This window comes from Procambarus clarkii, chromosome 18, assembly GCF_040958095.1.
Source record: "Procambarus clarkii isolate CNS0578487 chromosome 18, FALCON_Pclarkii_2.0, whole genome shotgun sequence".
NCBI lineage: Eukaryota > Metazoa > Arthropoda > Malacostraca > Decapoda > Cambaridae > Procambarus > Procambarus clarkii.
The window spans coordinates 18,176,119-18,186,118 of record NC_091167.1 but is presented as its reverse complement, the minus strand read 5'-3'; the positions used below and the strand labels follow the sequence as shown (position 1 = coordinate 18,186,118).

Sequence of the window (10,000 nt, the reverse complement as noted above, 5' to 3'; positions counted from 1 at the left end):
TATAGGTCCAAGGACTGACCCCTGCGGTACTCCACTCGTAACGTCTCGCCAATCTGAGACCTCACCCCTCACACTGACTCGTTGTCTCCTGTTACTTAGGTACTCCTGTATCCAACGGAGTACCTTCCCTTTCACTCCAGCCTGCATCTCCAGTTTTTTCACTAACCTCTTGTGTGGCACTGTGTCAAAGGCTTTCTGACAATCCAAAAATATGCAGTCTGCCCACCCTTCTCTTTCTTGCCTTATTTTTGTTGCCTGGTCGTAGAATTCAAGTAACCCTGTGAGGCAGGACCTGCCATCCCTGAATCCATGTTGATGCTGTGTTACAAAGTTCTTTCGCTCCAGATGTTCCACTAGCTTTCTTCGCACAATCTTCTCCATCAACTTGCATGGTATGCAGGTTAGGGACACTGGTCTGTAATTCAGTGCCTCCTGTCTATCCCCTTTCTTGTATATCGGGACTACGTTAGCTGCTTTCCAAATTTCTGGCAGTTCCCCTGTTGCCAGTGATTTGTTATACACCATGGAGAGCGGGAGGCACAGTTCTTCTGCTCCTTCCTTTAGTATCCAAGGGGAGATTCCATCTGGACCTATAGCCTTTGTCACATCCAATTCTAGTAAACACTTCCTTACTTCCCCGCTGGTAATCTCAAACTCTTCCAGTGGTTCCTGGTTAGCTATTCCCTCTCTTATCTCTGGGATTTCTCCTTGCTCCAAGGTGAAGACCTCCTGGAATTTCTTATTCAGTTCCTCACACACTTCCTTGTCGTTTGTAGTGAATCCTTCTGCCCCTAACCTTAATTTCATAACCTGTTCCTTTACTGTTGTTTTTCTCCTGATGTGGCTATGCAGCAATTTAGGCTGAGTCTTTGCCTTGCTTGCGATGTCATTTTCGTATTGTCTTTCTGCCTCTCTTCTCATCCTAACATATTCATTCCTGGCATTCTGGTATCTTTCTCTGCTCTCCAGTGTCCTGTTATTCCTATAGTTTCTCCATGCCCTTTTACTTTGCTGCTTAGCTAGCCTACATCTCTGATTAAACCATGGGTTTCTCATCTTCATTTCACTGTTTTCCTTTTGGACTGGGACAAACTTGTTTGCTGCATCCTTGCATTTTTGCGTGATGTATTCCATCATATCTTGGGCCGTCTTTTCCCTGAGCTCTGTTTCCCATGCTATATCTGCTAGGCATTTTCTTATCTCCTCATAGTTTCCCTTTCGGTATGCTAACCTTTTGGTTTCGGTATCCCTTCTCGAGTTCAATAACCCTTCTTCAATCAGGTACTCAAACACCAATACACTGTGGTCGCTCATTCCTACTGGGTCCTCAAAACTGATTTCTCTTATGTCAGAGTCGTTCAGGGTGAAAACCAGGTCGAGTCTCGCTGGTTCGTCGTTTCCTCTCATCCTTGTGGGTTCACTGACATGCTGGGTTAAGAAGTTTCTAGTCGCCACCTCCAGTAGTTTGGCTCTCCACGTATCCTCGCCTCCATGCGGTTCCTTGTTCTCCCAATCAATCCTGCCGTGATTGAAGTCCCCCATGATGAGCAGGTGGGATCTATTTCTACAGGCAGAAGAGGCTGCCCTCTCAATTATAGTGTTAACTGCCATGTTGTTGCTTTCGTACTCTTGACTGGGTCTTTTGTCATTTGGTGGAGGATTATATATTACTGCTACTACTATCCTTGGTCCTCCCATTGTCATGGTGCCTGCTATGTAGTCTCTGAAACCCTCACAGCCCGGGATAGTCATCTCCTTAAAACTCCATTCCTTTCTCATGAGTAGGGCCACTCCTCCTCCTCCCCTACCTTCCCTCTCTTTCCTTATTATTGTGTACTCCTGGGGAAACACGGCATTCGTTATGATTCCAGAGAGTTTTGTTTCAGTGAGTCCAATTACATCTGGGTTCACTTCTTGTGCTCTTTCCCTTAGTTCACTTGCCTTGCTTGTGATCCCATCTATGTTCGAGTACATTGCCCTGAAACTAACTCTCTTCTGCTTCTCCTCTGGGGAGGACCTGTGGGGTCTGGGGTGAGCAGGAGCTGGGAGGATCTGGTATGGGGAGACTGGTGGAGGAGGAAGGGCTTGGGGGGGTAGGGGTGAGGGGGAGGGCAGGGGTAGGGGGAGGGTAGGGGGAGTGGGTGAGGGGGGAGTGGGTGAGGGGGGGGGAGGGGGAGGGTAGGGGGAGTGGGTGAGGGGGGGAGGGTAGGGGGAGTGGGTGAGGGGGGGAGGGTTGGGGGGGTGGGTTTTGGGGGGGCAATAAAGTGGGGAGGGCGTGGGGGGAAAGGGAAGGCTGAGGTGGTTGAGGAAGAGGGGAGGGTTTTGGGGAGTGGTGGAGAGGGGAAGGCTTAGGTGGGGTGGGGGAGAGTGGGGAGCTTAGGGGGGTGGGGGAGAATGAAGGGCTTGTGGGTGGGAGGGACGGAAGGGCATGTGGGAGAAGGGAGGGCTTGGGGGATGGGGGAGAAGGGAGGTCCTGGGGGGAGGGGGGAGTGGGAGGAGGGGGGTGAGTGGGAGGAGGGGGGTGAGTGGGAGGAGGGGGGTGAGTGGGAGGAGAGGGGTGCCTTAGGTGGGTACTTAGTGGGGGGCTGACAGGGGTTGGGGCAGGTAGGGTGTCTGTTGGGTGGAATGAAGGGGTGGTGCCGCACTCCCTGTGGCTAATGCACTGTTTGAGGAGGGTTCCCCGTTTCCCTCTGGGATTGTAGGGATCGGGGGTGTGGCTCCCTGATTCCTTTCTCTCTCCCTGCGCTCCTTCCTCGCGTCTGCTGCTTGCATTCTCTCTTCCCTTGTCATATCCCTCTGCAAGAATACTCTTTTGAACTTCTCTCCACTTGCTAGACAGCACTTCCTTTCTAATAATTCCTCTTTCGCGATTTCGCTCATGAAAACCACCTTTATCATTCGGTCTCTGTCCTTGTTGTACTTTCCAAGCCTGAAAACCTTTTCAACATTTCGCTCAGCTCCCTCCATCCTTACCTCTTTAAGGATCTCTTTAATCATGTTTTTGTCCTTGTCTCTCCGCTCCTTTGGTCTGGTCCCTGTTTGCTCCTTAATGCCTGCTACTACTACTGCTCTATTTCTCTCTATCAGCCGGCTGGTACATCTAGCCGCTTCCTGAGAGGAAGCCACTTCCATGGCAACTTCCTTAACGGCATGGAAGTGGCTTCCTCTCAGGAAGCGGCTAGATGTACCAGCCGGCTGATAGAGAGAAATAGAGCAGTAGTAGTAGCAGGCATTAAGGAGCAAACAGGGACCAGACCAAAGGAGCGGAGAGACAAGGACAAAAACATGATTAAAGAGATCCTTAAAGAGGTAAGGATGGAGGGAGCTGAGCGAAATGTTGAAAAGGTTTTCAGGCTTGGAAAGTACAACAAGGAGGGGGGTGAGTGTGTGTGTGTGTGTGTGTGTGAGTGTGTGTGTGTGTGTGTGTGTGTGTGTGTGTGTGTGTGTGTGTGTACTCACCTATTAGTGCTTGCAGGATCGAGCATCGGCTCTTGGATCCCGCCTTTCCAGCCATCGGTTGTTTACAGCAATGACTCCTGTCCCATTTCCCTATCATATCTAGTTTTAAAATTATGAATAGTATTTGCTTCCACAACCTGTTCCCCAAGTGCATTCCATCTGAGTTTCCAGCTTCCATCCATGTCCCCTCGTTCTGTTACTATTACGTGTGAATATTTCATCTATTTCCACTTTGTCAATTCCCCTGAGTATTTTATACGTTCCTATCATATCCCCCCTCTCCCTTCTTTTTTCTATTGTCGTAAGGTTCAGTTCCTTCAGGCGCTCTTCATACCCCATCCCTCGTAACTCTGGGACACTACGGGCTCACCATAGCCCGTGCTACTTGGAACGTTTTGTTTCAGGTAGCAAATCTTAAACAACAACTACTACTCTGGGACAAGCCTCGTCGCAAACTTCTGAACCTTTTCCAGTTTCCTTATGTGTTTCTTCAGGTGGGGACTCCATGATGAGGCGGCATACTATAAGACTGGTCTCACGTAGGTAGTGTAAAGCGCCCTAAATGCCTCTTCACTTAGGTTTCTGAATGATGTTCTAACTTTTGTCAGTGTAGAGTACGCTGCTGTCGTTATCCTATTTATATGTGCCTCAGTAGTTAGATTAGGTGTCACATCCACTCCCATGTCTCTTTCTCGAATCGTTACAGGTAGGCAGTTCCCCTTCATTGTGTACTGTCCCTTTGGTCTCCTATCTCCAAGTCCCATTTCCATAACTATACATTTGCTCGTGTTGAACTCCAGTAGCCATTTCTCTGACCATCTCTGCAACTTGTTCAGATCCTCTTGGAGGATCCTACAATCCTCATCTGTCACAGCTCTTCTCATTAATTTTGCGTCATCCGCAAACATTGACATGTAGGATTCTACTCCTGTAAACATATCATTTACGTAAATTAGAAATAGAATTGGTCCCAGCACCGATCCTTGAGGTACTCCACTCGTTACTGTTCGCCAGTCCGACTTCTCGCTCCTTACTGTAACTCTTTGGCTCCTTCCTGTTAGGTAGTTCCTCACCCATGCTAGGGCCTTTCCGCTTACTCCTGCCTGCCTCTCAAGTTTGTATAGCAGTCTCATGTGCGGTACTGTATCAAAGGCCTTTTGGCAGTCTAGAAATCTGCAGACTGCCCAGCCTTCTCTGTCCTGCCTTATCCTTGTTATTTTAATGTAGAATTCCAAAAGGTTTGTAAGGCATGATTTCCCTGTCCAGAACCCATGTTGGTGTTTGTTTACAAACCTAATGTTCTCCAGGTGCTCAACAAGTCTTTGCCTAATTATTCTTTCAAGTATTTTACAGGGGATGCTTGTCAGTGATACAGGTCTGTAGTTAAGTGCCTCCTCCCTATCTCCTTTCTTGAAAATCGGTACGACATTTGCCTTCTTCCAGCAACTGGGCAATTCTCTTGACATAAGTGACTCATTAAAGATCATTGCCAGAGGCACGCTGAGGGCCTGCGCTGCTTCTTTTAGTATCCACGGTGATACTTTGTCTGGTCCAACCGCTTTAGTTGCATCCAGTGTTGTCAACTGTTTCATTACCTCCTCTGCTGTCACCTCTATATCTGATAGTCTTTCATCTAGGGTAATTTCTTCTAACAATGGGAGCCACTCAGGCTCGGTTGTGAACACTCCATGGAAACTGGCATTCAGTACCTCGCAGATTTCCTTGTCGCTTTCTGTATATGCCCCTCTGTCTTCCTTAGTCTTGTCACTTGGTCGTTCACCGACATCTTCCTTCTTATATGGCTATGTAGTAATTTAGGTTGCTTTTTCGCTTTGATAGCAATATCATTCTCATAATTTCTTTCCGATGTTCGTCTTATGTTAATGTAATCGTTCCTAGCTCTGTTGCATCTGATCCTGTTGTCCTCTGTCCTTTGTCTTCTGTACTTCCTCCACTCCCTCCTGCTTCTCACCTTTGCTTCCTGACACTGTCTATTAAACCATGGGTTATTATATTCCCTCCTGCTTTTTCCCTTTGCTGTTGGTGTAAATCTCTCTTCAGCCTTCTTGCATTTCCATATGACTAAGTCCATCATATCTTTCTCTGTTTTCCTCTAATTTCTTCCTCCCACTGCACTTCTCCCAGGTAGTCCCTTATCCTTCTGTAGTCCCCTTTTATGTAATCAAGTCTCCTTTCCCGGACCTCTTGTCCTTTGGTCACAAGTTTGAGTTCCATCATGTAGTCAAAGACTAGGACACAATGGTCACTGGCCCCCTAGAGGTATTTCATAGTCCAAATGCTCGATGTCTTCTACATTCTGGGTGAAAATCAGGTCAAATAGGCTCGGTGCATCTCCTCCTCTTTCCCTTGTGTCTTCCTTCACATGCTGTGTTAGGAAATTCCTGTCAATAACCTCTACTACCTTCGCTCCCCTCTTTTCCTCCTCGTCATGGGGATTCCTTGATTCCCAATTTATCTCTCCGTGATTTAGGTCCCCGATGACCAGCAGCTTCGCTCTCATTCTATGCGATATTGTTGCTGCCTTCGGCATATCATCAATATATGCCTTGTTGCTGTCATCATACTCCTGCCTGAGTCTTCAACTGTTTGGTGGGGGATTGTAGATTACCAAGATCACAATCTTCTTCCCATCCATTGTCAGAGTTCCATGTATGGAGCTTGTGCACTCATTGGTACCCGGATTTTCCAGCTCATCAAACTTCCATTTCCGCTTTATTAGGAGTGCCACTCCTCCTCCCTGTCTCTGTGTCCTTTCTTTTCTTATCACCTGGTACCCCTCTGGAAAGATTGCATCCGAGATCATGCCATTTATTTTAGTTTCCACTATTGCCACTATGTCTGGGTCTGCCTCACTAACTCTTTCCTTTATCTCTTCTGCTTTATTGGCTACCCCATCAGCATTGGTGTACCAAACCTTGAGACTCTTCTTGGAAACTCTGGTGCCAGAGTTCGCCCTTTCTCTGGGGGTCTGGGGGGGCGAAAAGTGGGCTGGGGGGTGCCTGGGGGGGGCGAATGTGTGTGCGTGTGTGTGTACTCACCTAGTTGCGTTTGCGGGGGTTGAGCTTTGATCTTTCGGCCCGCCTCTCAGCCGTGAATCAACTAACAATCAACTACTATTTTTTTCTCCACACCACACACACCCCAGGAAGCAGCCCGAGACAGCTGACTAACTCCCAGGTACCTATTTACTGCTAGGTAACAGGAGCATCAGGGTGAAAGAAACTGGCCATTTGTTACCCCCATCGCCGGGTCAGCCTGTCCTCCAATAATGTAATATTAGATGTAATATTATAATGTAATAGAGGTAAATGTAATAGCACAAGTAAGTGAAATTGTGTATTATTCATAGCAGTCAGAAATTGTACTTATTTTCACTTAGTATTAAATCGTACTGTCAAATATATTGTGAATATTTGAGTTTACCTGAAAAGCTGAATAGAAAACCACGACCTAACCTAACCTTCTTAGTGTTTGAAGATAAGCATTTTATTGCTTCTTAATTACAATTAGTACTTAACCTATAGCTATATTGATATTACAGTTTTATAAAACTAATAAAACAAAACTAAAATATATAAATAAATTGTAAAGTAACTCAGGATATTTTAAAATTTTGTATAAAATCTCTATTGTTTAATAAAACTAAAAAATAAATTCCTGTTATTTAAAACTTGTGTATAACAAAATGATCAAAAAAACTTTATCCTAAAATTCTAAATCTTAACAGAAAACGAAGAGAATAAATGGGGATGTAAGTGTAACAGCCCCATAAGTGCAAATATGTACTATGTATAACAGTCAGGAAATGTACTTATTACACTTGGTATTAAACCGTACTGTCAATTCGGAGGATGGGTTGCACTGGGATCGATCCCCGGACTCTAGGATTACGAATCCAAAGCGCTGTCCACTCAGCCATAAGACCCCCTACGGCGTGTGGGAGTGGGGGAGCATTTCCTAGTGCTATTTACGTGCGGAAATAACAGTGAGTTGAAGGTGCGTCCCTCCGTCACCCCCCCCCCACCCCCCACCCCAAGGTCGCTCCAGAGAGCAGTCTCTCACCCCTCACCCCCCCCCTCCATTCACCCTCTCACTCCTACCTACCCCCCCCCCCTTCCCCTCCCTCATTTAAATTTTATATTTTGCCCCGAGGGGCGAGTTTATTGGGCAGCGCCACTCATCCTGTGAGTGGACACACCGCCATAGTGACAGTATTGGGCAGCGCCACTCGTCCTGTGAGTGGACACACCGCCATAGTGACAGTATTGGGCAGCGCCACTCATCCTGTGAGTGGACATACCGCCATAGTGACAGTATTGGGCAGCGCCACTCGTCCTGTGAGTGGACACACCGCCATAGTGACAGTATTGGGCAGCACCACTCATCCTGTGAGTGGACACACCGCCATAGTGACAGTATTGGGCAGCGCCACTCGTCCTGTGAGTGGACACACCGCCATAGTGACAGTATTGGGCAGCGCCACTCATCCTGTGAGTGGACATACCGCCATAGTGACAGTATTGGGCAGCGCCACTCATCCTGTGAGTGGACATACCGCCATAGTGACAGTATTGGGCAGCGTCACTCATCCTGTGAGTGGACACACCGCCATAGTGACAGTATTGGGCAGCGTCACTCATCCTGTGAGTGGACACACCGCCATAGTGACAGTATTGGTCAGCGTCACTCATCCTGTGAGTGGACATACCGTCATAGTGACAGTATTGGGCAGCACCACTCATCCTGTGAGTGGACACACCGCCATAGTGACAGTATTGGGCAGCGCCACTCATCCTGTGAGTGGACACACCGCCATAGTGACAGTATTGGGCAGCGCCACTCATCCTGTGAGTGAACATGCCGTCATAGCAGCATGTACAACACTCCCCAATAGGAAGAAAACCCGCTGGGTTGTCAAAATTAGAGAAAATAAGCAAAATATTCAACTCAGAAGTTAGCGCCTTACTGTGTCGCCCAGCTCAGGCTTCTGTTCTTCAACTGTCCTCAGTCCGCCACCAGTACTCAAGAACAACTGATATAACCCACTAGCGCTATAAGAATAAGAATCAAGAACATTCAAGAACAGTGGACCATTCTGTATCCACCTTCTGAAGTTTCCTCAAACTCTCAATGTCACTCTTTGTTAACGAGGCTAAACCTGATATCATACATGTCAAATCAATCAAATCAAATGTTTATTTAGGTAAGGTACATACATACAAGAGATTTTACAAAGAGTGATGGATTTATAGATAGGGCTAGTACATACAATGCCTAAAGCCACTATTACGCAAAGCGTTTCGGGCTTGATATCTAGCATGACATCTGACCTAAACTGATCAACCCGGCTCAACCACCGTGATAACTCGATATCGTGTTAGCTTGATCAAGTGGGAATAGACAGTTGACGTATCGGTCAGCAATCCTCAACTTGCTCCTCAGTGGTGGGACGAGGCTATTAGCCCTCACAAGATGGTTAGAGGATAAGGGTTGGTTTATTTATTATTATTGTTGTTTAAGAGGATAGGGATGCGAGTCATAACAAACACAAAATGGTTCACCAACGGATTTTAAAGCCTACCTAACTTTACCCAATCTAACTTAATCTATCCTAACCTAACCCAATCTAACAATGCTTAACCTAACTTTACCCAATCTAACTTAATCTAACCTAACCTAACCCAATCTAACAATGCTTAACGTAACTTTACCCAACCTAACTTAATCTATCCTAACTTAACCCAATCTAACAATGCTTAACCTAACTTTACCCAACCGAACTTAACCTAACCCAATCTAACAATGCTTAACCTAAATTTACCCAACCGAACTTAACCTAACCTAACCTAACCCAATCTAACAATGCTTAACCTAACTTTACCCAACCGAACTTAACCTAACCTAACCTAATCCAATCTAACACTGCCTAACCTAACTTTACCCGACCTAACCTAACCTAACCTAACAATATCTATGCTTCTGTCAATCTGAAAACAACAGTCTTGTGTACCATACACCAGAGAGGGGGGTTTCGTAGTATAGTTGGCTTCGTTCTCGACTTGCAATCAGGGATCCTGGGTTCGATTCCCTGGTGGGACAGAAATGGTTGGGCACGTTTCCTTTCACTTAGCAGTAAATATGAACCTGGGAATTATTCAAAATTATTCAACTGTTGAGCGGCTGCATCCTCAGAAACGCCAATAGTTAGAGGGGACCTCGATACAAAACCAAATAATATATATACAGGCTTCCTGTCCCTGACAATACGATACTAACGAAGCTGGGGTAGTGGTAGGGAGGTCTTTGTTAACGGGGTCCGCCACTTCCCGCCATGACGGCGTTTGACGGTTAAACATTTTTAACTTTTACATGGTAATCTGCAGCTTCCTAACTGGATATCGTAAAGCCCTGGACGATACATTCAACGCCTGGCCTCCTGGCGCCGCGTTGCCAGCGGCACCTAGACAAGCCTCATGTTTTTGTCTCTCTCTCTCTATTATATATATATATATATATATAT

At 46.4% G+C, this 10,000-nt stretch overlaps 1 protein-coding gene across 1 annotated transcript in view; it reads right to left on the bottom strand.

Moving 5' to 3' along the window:
* The window catches only part of LOC123754522 (uncharacterized), a 188,604-nt gene that overhangs the window by 160,478 nt on the left and 18,126 nt on the right, over positions 1-10,000 (bottom strand). The gene's annotated exons all lie outside the window — the stretch shown is intronic.